At 42.9% G+C, this 17,319-nt stretch overlaps 1 protein-coding gene across 2 annotated transcripts in view; it reads left to right on the top strand.

The window, feature by feature from the left end:
* The window catches only part of LOC122562011 (nuclear factor 1 B-type-like), a 637,597-nt gene that overhangs the window by 161,911 nt on the left and 458,367 nt on the right, over window positions 1-17,319 (top strand). The gene's annotated exons all lie outside the window — the stretch shown is intronic.

The raw sequence follows: 17,319 nt of genomic DNA, 5'->3' as shown, positions 1-17,319 counted from the left end.
GAGCAGGAGAATCGATGTTTCGGGCATGAGCCCTTCTTCGGGAATGAGGAAAGTGTGCCAAGCAGGCTAAGATAAAAGGTAGGGAGGAGGGACTTGGGGGAGGGGCGTTGGAAATGCGATAGGTGGAAGGAGGTTAAGGTGAGGGTGTTAAGATGAGGGTGATAGGCCGGAGTGGGGGTGGGGGCGGAGAGGTCAGGAAGAAGATTGCAGGTTAGGAAGGTGGTGCTGAGTTCGAGGATTGGGACTGAGACAAGGTGGGGGAGGAGGAATGAGGAAACTGGAGAAATCTGAGTTCATCCCTTGTGATTTCTCCAGTTTCCACAGGGGATGAACTCAGATTTCTCCAGTTTCCTCATTCCCTTCCCCCTACCTTGTCTCAGTCCCAACCCTCGAACTCAGCACCACCTTCCTAACCTGCAATCTTCTTCCTGACCTCTCCGCTCCCACCCCCACTCCGGCCTATCACCCTCACCTTATCACCCTCACCTTAATCTCCTTCCACCTATTGCATTTCCAACACCCCTCCCCCAAGTCCCTCCTACCTACCTTTTATCTTAGCCTGCTTGGCACACTTTCCTCATTCCCGAAGAAGGGCTCATGCCCGAAACGTCGATTCTCCTGCTCATTGGATGCTGCCTGACCTGCTGCGCTTTTCCAGCAACACATTTTCAGCTCTGATCTCCAGCATCTGCAGTCCTCCCTTTCTCCATGAATAATCCAAGACCAAACAAGTTCAAATTCATCATCACAGCATAGCCAACGTGAACGGATGCTATTCTCCAAATATAAGAGAATGGTTCCAGCTTGGAATTTTCATTTCCAGGGTTAATTTTATTGAGAATTGATCTCCTTATTACACTTTAGTGAGCATGAGTCAAACTGCAATCACTTAAACTGTCTCTTACAAACAGAATTATCTCTTCACTCAAACCCAGTAATACTTAGCAACTTGCAAGGAACCCTGAAGATTTTCAGTTTTCTCATGATTAATTATATAATTTCCTTTTCAATTACACAATTTCTTTGTGTGCAGCAGAAAAAAAGTAGGAAATAAACAGATTTTTAAAATTTTAGAAGTCCACAAATGCGTAAAGAGGAAATAATCCTTCTTCTTCAGTTTTATTGATTTTAAAATCATTTTTAAATCATTTGAAATCCCAGTGCTTCCATGACTACAACTATGGTTTTGAAATTCTATGATGAACATGTATTATTTACAAAATTCCTCCATTTGAAATTTAGTAGATCCTCAAGAAATCTAAAATTTCACAACGCAATTCAATGCCCACAGTAATGGTGCTATCTCCAATGTTTCTCCATAGTTCAAGCTGATCAGAGAGTTACAACTGGGGACAAAGTGCAGATGCCAGCACCATTTGTAAATAAAATACATGGCTCTGGAGTTTGAACTCTCGCTGTAAAAATCAAAGTGTCTTTGAAACTTAATATACTAACCTGGATTTAGTAAATATTTCCTTGTTATTCAAACCTTAATACTAACATAGCCAGTCAATACTTTTGGTGAAGGTGTTTCAATCTGTACCTTCTACAGCTCTTTTATGAATAGGAGCAAAATATCAATGAAAGTTTGGGAGAACAAACCAAAACTTATTGTGGGCCATGTGTACATGTCACAGTTGTAAAGTAAACAAATAAATTGGCAAAATGTACTTGCATCAAGGCAAACATCTGTCATGAAATGAAAATAGCTTTTAAAACTTCCGCAGAGCCAGTCTTTAGAAATTATAAAAAATCATTGAAACGTTTTGGATGAACAGTTTCGTGAGTTGAAGAGATTTCTGCCAAAATGTGGAATACAATAAAATACTTATACAGTGCTATTCAATACCAGAGGATGTCCCAAAGCTCTTGACAACCAATAAAGTACTTTTTGAAGTGTAGCCACTATTGCAATGTGGGATACGTAACAGCCAATTTGCGGTCGGCATGCTCCCACAAACAGCTACATGATGATGACCGGAAAATTTGTTTTTGTGATTTTGATTAAGGGATAAATATTGGCCAGAGCCCTGTGGATAACTCTCTGCTTCTCTTTGAAGTTGTGTTATGGAATCTTTTATATACCTCTGTGAAGGCACCTTGTTCAAAAGGCAAGACTTCTAGGTCAATCCTGTGCTGGTGGCAGTTTTGGTTTTTTTGAAAGCTTGAAGTGGGACTTGAACCCATAACCTCCCAACCTGAGGGAGCTACCAACTGAGCCACAGTTAATCTGCAGAAAACACTCAAATTTAATATGCAAATTTGCCAATTCAACTTTGTTGCTATAAAGCCATAAATAAGGTGTTACTTTGCAGAATGAACGATCATATTACAATTTCAACATAGTATTCAATTCACAGTAATACAAATGAACTTTTGTCCTCCCTATGAACTGTAGGAAACAATGTACAACAACAATAACTCAAAGTAATAGTGTCACGCTGTTATAGAAAAATATACTATAATGTGCAAAGACATGTTCGGGCAAAAATGGGGAACTGAACAACATAAGGAAATAGGAGTTGCCAAAATGAAGAAAGGTGCAACAGAGGCATGGAATGGCTTTGTGGCCAAATTGGTCAACAACAAGTCATTAAACAGTCATTCTGAGTGACATTTATACTCTTTCCATGGTATTCTATAGGACATAGGAGCAGGGAAAGACCATTCAACCTTTGGAACCTGTCATGTTATTCTTGAATATAGCCATTGTCCTGTAGTAACATATTTCCTTTGAAATCTTTAATATCTAGAAGCCTATCATTGTCTGTTTTGAACTTAAGCAATAACAATGTCTCCACAGGCCTCTGGAGTAAATAATTGCGGAGATTCATCTCCGCCTGACTGAGGAAATTCCTCCTCATCTCAATCCAAAGTTCTAAATGAGACCAACCCTCATTCTGATTCTATGGCCCCCATACACACACACCCTCCTCTCAGAGAGGGGAAATAGTCAACCCCTCTTGAAATTAATGCGAATGTTGCATTTATCTTCCAAACTGTAACTGAACCTACATGTTAACCATAACTAGGGCTCCCAAGTACCTTTGTGTTTCAGACTTCTGAAGCCTTTCCCCATTTAGAAAATAGTCTATACCTGTATTCTTCCTACCATAATGCATAACCTCACACTTTCCCACATTCCAGCTTCCACTTCATTGCCCATTCTCCTAGCTTGTCCAACATTTTTGTATCACCTGCAAACTTAGCAACAATGCCCTCAGTTCCATCATTCAGATCATTAATGTGAACAGTGCAATTCCAACATGGACATGTGTGAACTTCACTAGTCACTGTTGCCATCCTGAAAAAGACCTCTTCATCTCTACTCTCTACCTTCTACCACTCAGCCAATCATCTATCCCTGCCTGTATCGTGCCCCTAACACTATCTTATGTAGAATTTTCCTGTGCAGCATCTTGTCAAAGTTGTCAGGCAGCATCTGAGGAACAAGAGAGTCGATGTTTCAGGCTTGATACTTCATCAGGACTCCTGTATTTCTCACTTTTAGTCTTCCTCTTTTTCCTAATTTTCATATCAAGTCAAAGTAACACGTACTTCTGCATTATTATCCAATTGTTCAATCAGACAATAGTTAGGATGTGGAATGTACTGCCTGACAATGTGGTGGAGAGTAGTTCCATCTGTGTTTTAGTCATTCAATCATTCTTACCATGTGAAGAAATTACCTGTATAATTTGATGTGATCTTGTTTACAATTTTTAAAATATTCATTCATGAGATGTGGGTGTCACTGGTAAGGCCAGTATTTATTGCACATCCATAATTGGAATTGGTCCTGCAGAAGATAATAATAACCTGCCATCTTGAACCTCTGCAGTCCTTGGGCTGTAGGGACACTTACAGTCATGTTAGGGAGGGAGTTCCAAGATTCTGACCCAGTGACACTGAAGGAATGATATATTTTCAAATTGGGATGTTGTGCAACTTGGAGAGAAACTTACAGATTGTAGTGTTCTCATTCATCTTCTGCCCTTGTCCTTCTTGGAGGTAGAATCATAGTCATAGTGATAGGTTATAGGCTTGGAAGATTCTGCCTAAGGAACCTGGCTGAGCTGTTGCAGGGCATTTTCCTAGATGGTATATCTTGTTGCCATTGAACATCAATGGTAGAAAGAGTGAATTTTGAAGGTGTTAGATGAGATACCAATCAACAGTCCCAATCATCTGCTGTTGGAGACAAGGTATTTATTTAGGTGGTCCAACTTGATTGCCAGTCAATAGAAGCCCTCCGAATGTTAATTGTTGGGGATTCAGAAATGGTAATACCATTGGGGTGGCACAGTGGCTCAGTGGTTAGCACTGCTGCCTCACAGCACTAGGGTCCCAGGTTCGATTCCAGTCTCAGGCGATTGTCTGTGTGGAGTTTGCACATTCTCCCTGTGTCTGCGTGGGTTTCCTCCAGATGCTCTGGTTTCCTCCCACAGTCCAAAGATGTGTAGGTTAGGTGAATTGGCGGTGCTAAATTGCCCATAGTGTTAGGTGCATTAGTCAGAGGGAAATGTGTCTGAGTGAGTTACTCTTCAGAGGGTCGGTGTGGACTTGTTGGGCTGAAGGGCATGTTTATACACTGTAGGGAATCTAATCTAATTAAAGGTGTGGTGATGAATGGGTTCTCTTACATTGGAGATGGTCGTTACCTGGCATATGCTTGGCGTGAATGTTACTTGCTACTTTTCAGTCCAAAATCTTGATATCATCAAGGTCATGCTGCATTTGGACATGGACTGTTTCAATGCCTGAGGAGTTGCAAATAGTGCTGAACACAAGAACATAAGAACTAAGAGCAGGAATAGGCCATTGGTCCCTCAAGCCCACTCCGCTATTCAATAAGATCATGGTTGATCTTTTCGTGGCCTCAGCTCCACTTACCTGCCTTCTTACCATTCCCCTCAATACCTTTACTGTTCAAAAATTATTTATCTTAGATGAAAGCATTCAATGAGGAAGCCTCAACTACTTCACTGGGCATGAAATTTCACAAATTCACAATCGTGTGGGTGAAGAACGTCCTTCTCAATTCAGTCATAAATCTGCTCCTCATAGTTTTAAGGCTCTGCCCTCTTGTCCTAGTTTCATTCACCAATGGAAACATCCTTTCTACTTCTATCTTATCTTGTTCCTTAATAATTTTATATCTTTCCATAGGATCCCCCCTCATTCTTCTAAATTCCAATGAATATAATCCCAATATACTCAGGCTCTCCTCAAAAGCCAACCCCCTCAATGTTGGAATCAACCTAGTGAACTTCCTGTGCACCCCTTCTGGTACCAGTACATCCTTTCTCAAGTAATGAGACCAAAACTGCACACAATACTCCAGGTGTGGCCTCACCAGCACCCTATACAGTTGCAACATAACCTCCCAGATTTTAACCTCAATCCTCCAGCAATGAAAGACAAAATTTCATTTGTCTTCTTAATTAACTGTTGCACCTGCAGAACAACCTTCTGTGATTCATGCACAAGGACACCCAGGTCCCTCTACACAGCAGTGTGCTGCAATTTCTTACCATTCAAATAATAGAACCTTTTACTGTTATCCCTATGAACTGGATGACTTCACATTTAACAACATTGTAAACCATCTGCCAGACCATTGCCCGCTCGCTTAAACTATGTCCCTTTGAAAAGGTTCACAGGCCTCTGCATACTTTGCTCTACCATTCATTTTAGTGTCATTGCAAACTTTGACACACAACATGTGGTCCCCAACTCCAAATCATCTATGCAACTTGTGAATAATTGCAGACCCAACACTATTCCCTGAGGCACACCACTAGTTACCGATCGTCAACTAGAAAAATACTCATGTATCCCCACTCTTTGCTTCTTGTTGGTAAACCAATTGTCTAACCATCTTTGTCTTATGCAGCAACCTTTAGTAAGGCACCTTGTCAAAGGCCCTTTGGAAATCTAGATACACCACATCTACTGGGTCCCCATTTTCCATCGTGCTCATGAGGTCTTCATAGAATTTCAGTAGAAGTTAATCATTACTAGCCTTTCATGAAACTATGCTGCATTTGCCCAACAGAACAATTTCTATCTTTCCATCTTGCTATTTCGCAATCATCGATGAACATTCCCAATTCTGATCTAATGATGGAGGAATGGTCATTGATCAAACAACTGAATATGATAGGACCTAAAACACTATCCTGAGGAATTCCTGCAAAGATTTCCTGGACCTGAGATGACTGACCTCAAGAAACCATAACCATCTGCTTTTCTATATTTATGACTTTGACCAGTATGACTTCCCATTAATTTCCTTTTACTCCAGTTTTGGTGGAGCCCCTTGATTCTACAATTGATGGTAAAAGTGGTCAGTCTCATCACCCCTCTTGAGATAATCTGGTTTGTCCATATTTGGATCAAGGCAGTAATGAGGTCAGGGGCGGAGTGGCCCCAACAGATCCCAAACCGGGCGTCAGTGAGCAGGTTATTGTTGAATAGGTGCTGCTTGATAGCATTATTGATGACACCTTCCTTCACTTTACTTATGATCAAGGATAGACTGGTGGAGCGATAATTGGCTGGATTGGATGGGTTCTGCTTTTTGTGTATAAGATAAACCTGGGCAAATTTCTACATTGTCAGAGGCCAATGTTATAGCTGTACTGGAACAGTGAGGCTAATTCTGGGGCAGAAGTTTTCAGTACTCTCAATGGAATGTTATTAGATCACACAGACTTTTCAGCATGCAGTGCCTCTAATTGTTTCATAATATTATGTGGAGTGAATTGAATTGGCTGAAGATTGGCATTTATGATACTGGGCATGACTGCAGGAGGCCGAGATGAATCATCCATTCAACACTGCTGACTGAAAATGCTTGCAAATATTTTGGTTTCTTCCCACAGTCTAAAGATGTGCAGGTTAGGTGAATTGGCCATGCTAAATTGCCCGTAGTGTTAGGTGAAGGGGTAAATGTAGAGAAGGGGTCTGGGTGGGTTGCTCTTTGGACGGTCAATGTGGACTTCTTGGGCCGAAAGGCCTGTTTCCACACTGTAAGTAATCTAATCTATTCTAATCTAATCTAATTTCAGCCTGGTATTATGTACTAATGAGGTGGGCTCCCCCAGTTTTGAGCACGGAAATATTTGTAAACTTCCTCCTCCAGTGAGATGTTTAATGGCCCATTACCACTTAAAGACTGGATGTGGCAGGACTGAAGTTCTTAGATTTGATCCATTCATTGTGGGATTGCTTCACTCTGTCTATTGCTTGCTCCTTATGTTTTGGGCACACAAGTAGTCCTGTTTTGTAATTTCTCCAGGTTGAAACCTCACTTTTAGGTATACCTCCCACCATGCCCTTCTGTACTGGCCATTTGAATTAGGGCTGAGCTTCTGGCTTGATGGTCCCAATAAAATGAAAGATATGCTGGGACATGAGGTTGCATATTCTGTTGGAGTAAGATTTTACTGCTGCTGATGGCCCACGGTGCCTCATAGATGCTCAGTCTTGAGTTGCTAAATCTGCTCAAGGCTTTAATATTGTGTTAATGCCACACAGCATGATATAGTTGTACAATTGTTGTTTTCTTTCGCTCCAGCTTCGTTCTCCACTTTTTGTCTACTCCTCCCACTCTCCCCCAACTCCATCTTCAGCATATATACCAACCTTTTCCTAGCTACAGTTTGAAAAAGGGTCACTGGATTCAAAATCTTAACTCTGTTTTCTCTCCACAGATGCTGCCAGACCTGCTGAGTTTTTCCAGCAGTTTCAGTTTTTCTTTTGATTTCCAACATCCACAGTTCTTTGATTTTTGTCAATGAATTTTAGGTCTGGCAGTTTGGTCAATCTGGACATTGAAACCCAGACCCACAGTACATATTGTTTTACTGTCACCTCAGTGTTTCGCCAAGTTTGTGCTCAACATGAAAGAGTACTGATTCATCAGCTGAGGAAAGGCAGTAATTGGTAATCCTTGTCCATGCTCAGTCAGATGGCATGAAATTTCATGGGACCCAGAGTAAATGATCAGGATTCCAGGGCAACTGTCTCCCTACTGTATACCACGGTGCAATCGTGGTAAGACAGGACACATCAAGGAATGGTGATGGTGCCTCAGATACTGTTTGTAAGTTGTGATGCCATTAATATAGAGTCATAGAGTCATAGAGATGTACAGCATGGAAACAGACCCTTCGGTCCAACCCCTCCATGCCAACCAGATATCCCAACCCAATCTAGTCCCACCTGTCAGCACTTGGCCCATATCCCTCCAAGCCATTCTGATTCATATACCCATTCAAATGCCTTTTAAATGTTGCAATTGTATTAGCCTCCACCACTTCCTCTGGCAGCTCATTCCATACACATACCACCCTCTGCATGAAACTGTTGCCCCTTAGGTTTCTTCTATATTTTCCCCCACTCTCACCCTATACCTATGCCCTCTAGTTCTGGACTCCCCCAACCCAGAGAAAATACTTCGTCTATTTATCCTATAAATGCCCATCATAATTTTTTAAACCTCTATAAGCCTCCGATGCTCCAGGGAAAACAGCCCCAGCCTGTTCGGCCTCTCCCTATAACTCAAATCCTCCTACCCTTGCAACATCCTTGTAAATCTTTTCTGAACCCTTTCAAGTTTCACAACATCCTTCTGATAGGAAGGAGACCAGAATTGCACGCAATAATCCAACAGTGGCCTAACCGATGTCCTGTACAGCCGCAACATGATCTCCCAACTCATGTACTCAATACTCTGATCGATAAAGGAAAGAATACCAAATGCCTTTTTCGCTATCCTATCTACCTGCGACTCCACTTTCAAGGAGCTATGAACCTGCACTCCAAGGTCTCTTTGTTCAGCAACACCCCCTAGAACCTTACTATTAAATGTATAAGTCCTGCTAAGATTTGCTTTCCCAAAAACTTTATCTAAATTAAACTCCATCTGCCATTTCCTAGCCCATTGGCTCGAGTGTTCGAGATCCCATTGTAATCTGAGGTAACTTCTTCACTGTCCACTACTCCTCCAATTTTGGTGTTATAGAACATAGAGCATAGAACGGTACAGCACAGAACAGGCCCTTCAGCCCACAATGATGTGCCGACCATTGATCCTCATGTGAGGTAAACCTAATGTACGAACTCTCAAATTTCTGTGACCATATGGATGGCCAGTAGTCTCTTAAATATCCCCAATGACCTCGCTTCCACAACTGCTGCTGACAACACATTCCATGCTCTCACAACTCTCTGTGTAAAGAACCCGCCTCTGACATCCCCTCTATACTTTCCGCCAAACAGCTTAAAACTATGACCCCTCGTGCTAACAATTTCTGCCCTGGGAAAAGGTGGTGGCTATCAACTCTATCTATGCCTCTCATTATCTTGCACACCTCAATTAGGTCACCTCTCTTACTTCTTTTTTCCAATGAAAAAAGTCCAAGCTCAGTCAACCTCTCTTCGTAAGATAAGCCCTCCATTCCAGGCAGCATCCTGGTAAACCTCCTCTGAACCCTCTCCAAAGTATCCACATCTTTCCTATAATAGGGCGACCAGAACTGGACACAGTATTCCAAGTGCGGTTTAACCAAAGTTTTATAGAGCTGCAACAAGATCTCACGGCTCTTAAACTCAATCCCCCTGTTAATGAAAGCCAAAACACCATATGCTTTCTTAACAACCCTGGCAATTTTAAGGGATCTATGTACCTGCACACCAAGATCCCGCTGTTCCTCCACACTGCCAAGAATCCTGTCTTTAATCCTGTACTCAACTCTTCAAGTTTGACCTTCCAAAATGCATCACCTCACATTTATCCAGGTTGAACTCCATCTGCCACCTCTCAGCCCATCTCTGCATCCTGTCAATGTCACGCTGCAGCCTACAACAGTCCTCTATACTGTCAACAACATCTCCAACCTTTGTGTCGTCTGCAAACTTGCTAACCCATCCTTCAATCTCCTCATCCAAGTCATTAATAAAAATTACAAAGAGTAGAGGCCCAAGAACAGAGCCCTGTGGAACACCACTCAACACTGACTCCCAGGCAGAATATTTTCCTTCCACTACCACTCGCTGTCTTCTGTCGACCAGCCAATTCTGTATCCAGACAGCTAAATTTCCCTGTATCCCATTCTCCTGACCTTCATGGGGAACCTTATCAAATGCCTTACTGAAGTCCATATACACAACATCCACTGCTCGACCCTCATCAATTTGTCTAGTAACATCCTCAAAGAACTCAATAAGATTTGTGAGGCATGACCTGCCCCTCAGAAAGCCGTGCTGACTGCCTTTAGTCAAGCCATGCTCTTCCAGATGGTCATAAATTCTATCCTTCAGAATCCTTTCTAACACCTTGCAGACGACAGACGTGAGACTGACTGGTCTGTAATTGCAGGGGACTTCCCTATTTCCTTTCTTGAAGAGAGGAATTACATTTGCCTCCCTCCAGTCCTCAGGTATGACTCCGGTGGAGAGCGAGAGTGCAAATCTGGTCTGGCCCTGGCAACTTGTCAATCTTAATGTTTGTCAAAATTTTCCGCAATCTCTATCTGTTACCTGCTCCTTAATGGTTTAATTCACTACAAAGTCCTTTTCTTTAGTAAAGACAGAAGGAAAAAACTCATTTAGGGCTTTCCTTACCTCCTCAGACTCTATACACAAATTCCCTATGCTATCCCTGATCGGCCCTACTCTTTCTTTGATCATTCTCTTATTCCTCACATACGTGTAAAATGCCTTTGGATTCTCCCTAATCCTTCCTGCCAAGCCTTTCTCGTGTCCCCTCATGGCTCTCCTCAGGCCATCTTTTAGCTCCTTCCTCGCTTGCCTGTAATCTGCTAGAACTCAGCAAGACCCTTGCTTCATCCACCTAACGTAAGCTGCCTCCTTTCTTTTGACGAGAAGCTCCTCCGCTCTCGTCATCCAAGGTTCCTTTATCTTACCCCCTCTCGCCTGTCTCAGAGGAACACATCTGTGCATCACTCACAACAACTGTTCCTTAAACAGTCTCCACATGTCTATAGTGCCCTTTCCATGGAAGAATTGGTCCCAGTCCATGCTTCCCAACGCATGTCTGATAGTATCATAATTGCCTTTTCCCCAATTAAATATCCTCCCATTGTGCCTGCTTCTCTCCTTCTCCATAGCTTTGTAGAATGTGAGGCAGTTGTGGTCACTATCCCCAAAATGGTCTCCCACTGCAAGATCTGACACCTGCCCCGGCTCATTGCCAAGCACCAAATCCAAAATGGCCTCTCCCCTCGTAGGCCTGTCAACGTACTGAGTTAGGAAACCCTCCTGAAACACCTTACAAAACAGTTCCTTCCAAACCATCTGCTCGAAGGAGGTTCCAATCAATATTGGGAGAGTTAACGTCACCCATTACAATAACCCTACTACATTCACACTTGTTTATGTTGGTGATAGAGCCGCTGCAGAAGCCATTTGTCAGAACGTCTACATATCCACTCCAGAAGTGGGACCGAGGGCACACAAGATTACACTGTATACTTCTGTTTTTATCGAACCCGATGAGCTCCGTACCCCATTTGATACAATGTATCAATTCATTTGGGGCTATTTCAGGATATAAGATTAACTTTGCAAAATCGAAGGCTATGTCTTTGAGGAACCTTAAGGATGTGCAAGAAGTTGAAGGTGGCCCTAAGTCCCCTTTTAAGTGGTCATGGGCAGGGTTCTGATACCTAGGCATTTTTACTCCCCGGACTAACTTTGCTAACTTGCTTGACAATATTATGCGAGATCTCCAGAGATGGGAGGCTCTTCCAATTTCATGGCTTGGCCGAATATTTCTCATTAAGGTTAATGTTCTTCCTTGTTTGCTTTATCCCATGCGTATGCTCCCTATAATGTTTCCCAGGTCAACACTGCGAAGGCTTATGGGGTGGTTTGGTTCCTTTGTCTGGCATCGTCGACGGCCCGTCATCAAACTTACTAAACTGCAGTTGCCTCATGGAGGAGGAGGAGTTGATTTCCCAGGCATCAGGAGGTATCAATTGAATTCCCTGCTTTCCTTTGTCTGTGATTGGGTAGGTAACGATCCAAACTCAATATGGCTGGCTTTCGAGGCCTCCCAGGCAAAGTGCCCTCTTATTAACCTGTTGTTCATGGATAAGATGAGGACAGTTATGGACCATTGCCGGAACCCTATTGTCATTAGTACAAAACAGCTCCTTCCAAACCATCTGCTCGAAGGAGGTTCCAATCAATATTGGGAAAGTTAAATTCACCCATTACAACAACCCTACCACATTCACACTTTTCCAAAATCTGGCGACCTATGCTTTCTTCAATCTCCCTGCTGCTATTGGGGGGCCTGTAGTAAACCCCTAATGAGGTGACTGCTCCCTTACTGTTCCTAATTTCAACCCATACTGACTCAGTAGGCAGACCCTCCTCGACAATGGTAACTTCTGTAGCTGTGATACCTCTCTGATTAGCAGTGCTACACCCCCTCCTCTTTTTCCCCACTCCTTCTTCTTTTTAAATGTTCTAAACCCTGGAACATCCAGCAACCATTCCTGCCCCTGAGAAACCCACGTCACTGTTAATGCCACAACATCATAGCACCAGGTACTGATCCATGCTCTAAGCTCATCACTTTTATTCCTGATACTCTTTGCATTAAAGCAAACACACTTTAACCGCTCCTTTGGTTCTTTCCCAGGAAATTCCTTCCCACTGGCGGCGCTACCTCTTCCTATTGCCTCATCTCCATCAACTCTCACCTCCAGTATATAGCTCAGGTTCCCACCCACCGCCATACTAGTTTAAACCCTCCTGAACAACTCAAGCAAACCTTTCACCCAGGACAATAGTCCCTTTCCAGTTCAGGTGCAACCTGTCCTTCATGTGCAGGTCCCACTTTCCCCAGAAGGCATCCCAATTATTTACATATCTCAAGCCCTCCCTCCTACACCAGCTGCGCCGCCCGCTCCCTGTTCCTCGCCTCGCTATCTCGTGGCACCGGTAGTAAACCCGAGAACACTACTCTGTTCGTTCTGCTCTGCAGCTTCCACCCTAACTCCCTGAAATCACTTTTTATATCCTCCTTCCTTTTCCTGGCTATATCATTGGTGCCAATATGTAACAAGATTTCTGGCTGTTCGCCCTCCCCTTTCAGAATCTTATACACCTGATCGGAGACATTCCGGACCCCGGCACCAGGAGGCAACAAACCTTCTGGGAATCCCGATCCCTATCAGCAAACATACTAACCATACCTCTTATGCTCACATCCAAATCATTTATATAAATGACGAAAAGTAAAGGACCCAGCACTGATCCTTGTCCCACTCCACAGGTCACAGGCCTCTAGTCTGAAAAACAACCCTCCATCACCACCCTCTGTCTTCTACCTTTGAGCCAGTTCCATATCCAATTGGCTAGTTCTCCCTGTATTTCATGAGATCTAACCTTGCTAATCAGTCTCCCATGGGGAACCTTGTTGAACATCTTACTGAAGTCAATATAGATCACAAGTACCGCTCTGTCCTCATCAATCCTCTTTGTTATTTCTTCAAAAAATTCAATTAAGTGTGTGAGACATGATTTTCCAAGCACAAAGACATGTTGACTTTCCCTAATCAGTCCTTGCCTTTCCAAATACATGTACATCCTGTGCCTCAGTAATCCCTCCAACAACTTGCCCACCACTGAGGTCAGGCTCATTGGTCTAGCATTCCCTGGCTTGACCCTACTACCCTTCTTAAACAGTGTCACCATATTAACCAACCTCCAGTCTTCTGGCACCTCACCTGTGACTATCAATGATACAAATATCTCAGCAAGAGGTCCAACAATTAGATCCCTAGCTTCCCACAGAGTTCTCTGGTACACCTGACCAGGTCCTGGGAATTTATCCACTTTTATGCATTTCAAGACATCCAGCACCTCCTCCTCTGTCATATGAACATTTTTTAAGATGTCACCATCTATTTTCCTCCATTAATATCTTCCATATCCTTTTCCACAGTAAATACTGATGCAAAATACTAGTCTAGTATCTCCTCCATCTCCTGCAGCTCCACACAAAAGGCCATTTTGCTGATCTTTGAGGGGCCCTATTCTGTCCCTAGTTACCCTTTTGTCCTTAATGTATTTGTAAAAACCCTTTGGATTATCATTAACTCTATTTGCCAAAGCTATCTCATGTCCCCTTTTTGCCCTCCTGATTTCCCTCTTAAGTAAACTCCTACTGCGTTTATACTCTTATAAGGATTCACCCAATCTATCCAGTCTATACCTGACATATGCTTCCTTCTTTTTCTTAACCAAACACTCAATTTCTTTAGTCATCCAGCATTTCCTATACCTACCAGCCTTTCCTTTCACCCTGACAGGAATGTATTTTCTCTGGATTCTCGTTATCTCATTTCTGAAGGCTTCCAATTTTCCGGCTTCCCTTTACCTGCGAACGTCTGCCCCCAATCAGCTTTTGAAAGTTCTTGCCTAATACCGTCAAAATTGGCCTTTCTCTGATTTAGAACTTCAACTTTTAGATCTGGTCTATCCTTTTTCATCACTATTTTAATCTAATAGAATTATTGTCGCTGGCCCCAAAGTGCTCCCATACCATTTGCCCTGCCTTATTTCCCAAGAGTAGGTCAGGCTTTGCACCTGCTGTAGTAGGTACATCCACATACTGAATCAGAAAATTTTCTTGTACACACTTAACAAATGTGGGCGGCACGGTGGCACAGTGGTTAGCACTGCTGCCTCACAGCGCCGGAGACCCGGGTTCAATTCCCGCCTCAGGCGACTGACTGTGTGGAGTTTGCACGTTCTCCCTGTGTCTGCGTGGGTTTCCTCCGGGTACTCCGGTTTCCTCCCACAGTCCAAAAGATGTGCAGGTCAGGTGAATTGGCCATGCTAAATTGCCCGTAGTGTTAGGTAAGGGGTAAATGTAGGGGTATGGGAGGGTTGCGCTTCGGCGTGTCGGTGTGGACTTGTTGGGCCGAAGGGCCTGTTTCCACACTGTAATGTAATCTAAAAATCTAATCTAAACTCTCCATCTAAACCCTTAAAACTATGGCAGTCTCAGTCTATGTTTGGAAAGTTAAAATCCCCTACCATAACCACCCTATTATTCTTACAGATAGCTGAGATCTCCTTACAAATTTGTTTCTCAATTTCCCTCTGACTATTAGGGGGTCTATATTACAATCCCAATAAGGTGATCTTCCCTTTCTTATTTCTCAGTTATGTCCAGGAGAAAGTGAGAACTGCAGATGCTGGAGATCAGAGTCAAAAAGTGTGGCACAGGTTAGGCAGCATCCGAGGAGCAGGAGAATCAATGTTTTGGGCATAAGTCCTTCTTCAGGAATGTGGGGGGAAAGCACCCTTACCCCACCCCCCTTCCCACACCAAACCCCCACATTCCTGATGGAAAGGTTATGCCTGAAACGTCGATTCTCCTGCTCCTCGGATACATTAATATGACTAGGCTAGGCTTTTGCTTGAGCAGTCTGTGAGGCATCTCTCCCAATTTTGGCACTATACCCCATACATTAGATTGGAAGATTTTGCATCTTGGGCAGGACAGAATTTATCATTCACACTTCTGGTGTCAAGGTCAATGTCTTGGTCTGTCTGTTTTCACGACTTTTATGAGATATAGTGGATTGATATAGTGGAGTGCTTGATGGATGATTGCAGAGTACATATCAGAGTTCTGTCATCTGGAGTTACATATAGCCCATAACAGGTAAGGGTGTCAGATAGCTTTCCCTCAAGGGAAGCAGATGGCTTTTTATGACAATTGACAATGGTTTCATGACCACTTTAACCAACTCAAATTCTGGATTTAGAAATCGTTTTCAAATTTCTAGCTCCTCCTTTGTACAAATGTGAGCCTCAAGAAATATTACAATGATTATGTTCTCATTCTGAAGGAGACCACATGAACTATCAATGGTGATATATTGTATTTCAGTCAGGATGGTGTATGCTTTGGAGGGGAGGTTGCAGGTGTGGTGTTCCCAGGCATTGACTATATTTGTTACAGATGGTGCAGGTCACAGGTTGAAAGTTGCTGCAGTGCATTTGCATTAGGGCTGTACTGCTGCATCTTGGACCAGCAGCCTAGCCAGTGAATCCTTAGGGTGCCGGATGAGGTACTGATTAAGCCAGCTGTTTTGAGTTGGATGGTAGATTCTTGAATGTTTTTGGAGTATTGCTGAACATGTGCCATGTTGATGGTGGACAGGCAGTGAGTTACTCACCATCTGAGTCAAGTAACTTTCTAGGCAGTATTGAATCAAGCATGCTAATCACATTTCCCATTCATCTTTATTGTGAAATTATCCTGGCCTCTAAACTTGGCATGTTGGTCATTGGATAAACATATGGATGATAATGGAACAGTGTAGGTTAGATGGGCTTCAGATTGGTTTCACAGGTCGGTGCAGTATCGAGGGCCGAAGGGCCTGTACTCGCTGTAATGTTTTATGTTATATTCATTAAACATCACAGTTCACAGTTCATATTTGCGGCACTGCAGAAGCACAGGACTTATTGAAATGAAGGCAACTGGAAACGTGTTTAGTCTATTTTTACCCTTTTAACAGCAACAAAAGCAAGACATTTCATTTAGGGCTCATGCGTTAGATCGTCCTACAATATTTTTTCCTATTCTTGGGCTATTTGCTATTTGGGGAGATGACCTTGAAACATCAAAGGAAAATCGGAGAGTTATAGTACAAACAAGTTCGGGCTAATCGTTACATGGTGGTCGCATACTGCTAATAAAACAAATTGTGACCTCCAATTGTCTTTGTTTATTTTTATAAAGTGCTTTAACAGAATTCCCAATCACTGAATGTATTTAAGTGACTTTTACCAAACTGTTTTCTTCTGGATTGTGAAGACTAATATAAATACTAAGCGCATCGCATATATACTAGAGATAGGTATTTTAATTTTAAGTAGAAAATAGATTCAATGCACACTTGGTTAAAACTGGCTGCTAGTGATTTTGGAAGTAGGAATTTGCAAGTTCGGCGTTCAGCGTTCAGCTTTTTTTGTGTTGCTGTACACAATAGCAAGAAAATAACGTGTGAGTGGGAACAAATTAGATTGCAAGACAACTCCATAGCAGGCACAATCATCTTTGGGCAGTTAAGAATGACTTAGCACAAATCCTGCAGAGAAAAAAATCCCCAGCTCCGCTCTGGTTTTACAACTTTAGACTGCTCCTTGGCGCTTGCTTGCTGCATTCGAGCAGATTTATGGGAATATTGCCCGCCCTCTACGTTGCACGACGGCTGAAGGCTGTTAGTCAGGGCGTGGGGAACTGCTGTTCATATC

The sequence above is a fragment of the Chiloscyllium plagiosum genome, unplaced genomic scaffold, assembly GCF_037043375.1.
Source record: "Chiloscyllium plagiosum isolate Xiang-an unplaced genomic scaffold, Cpla_swu_hap1 HiC_scaffold_2, whole genome shotgun sequence".
Classification (NCBI taxonomy): domain Eukaryota; kingdom Metazoa; phylum Chordata; class Chondrichthyes; order Orectolobiformes; family Hemiscylliidae; genus Chiloscyllium; species Chiloscyllium plagiosum.
Note: the sequence above shows the minus strand (reverse complement) of the source record. Positions and strands in the feature narration are given on the sequence as shown.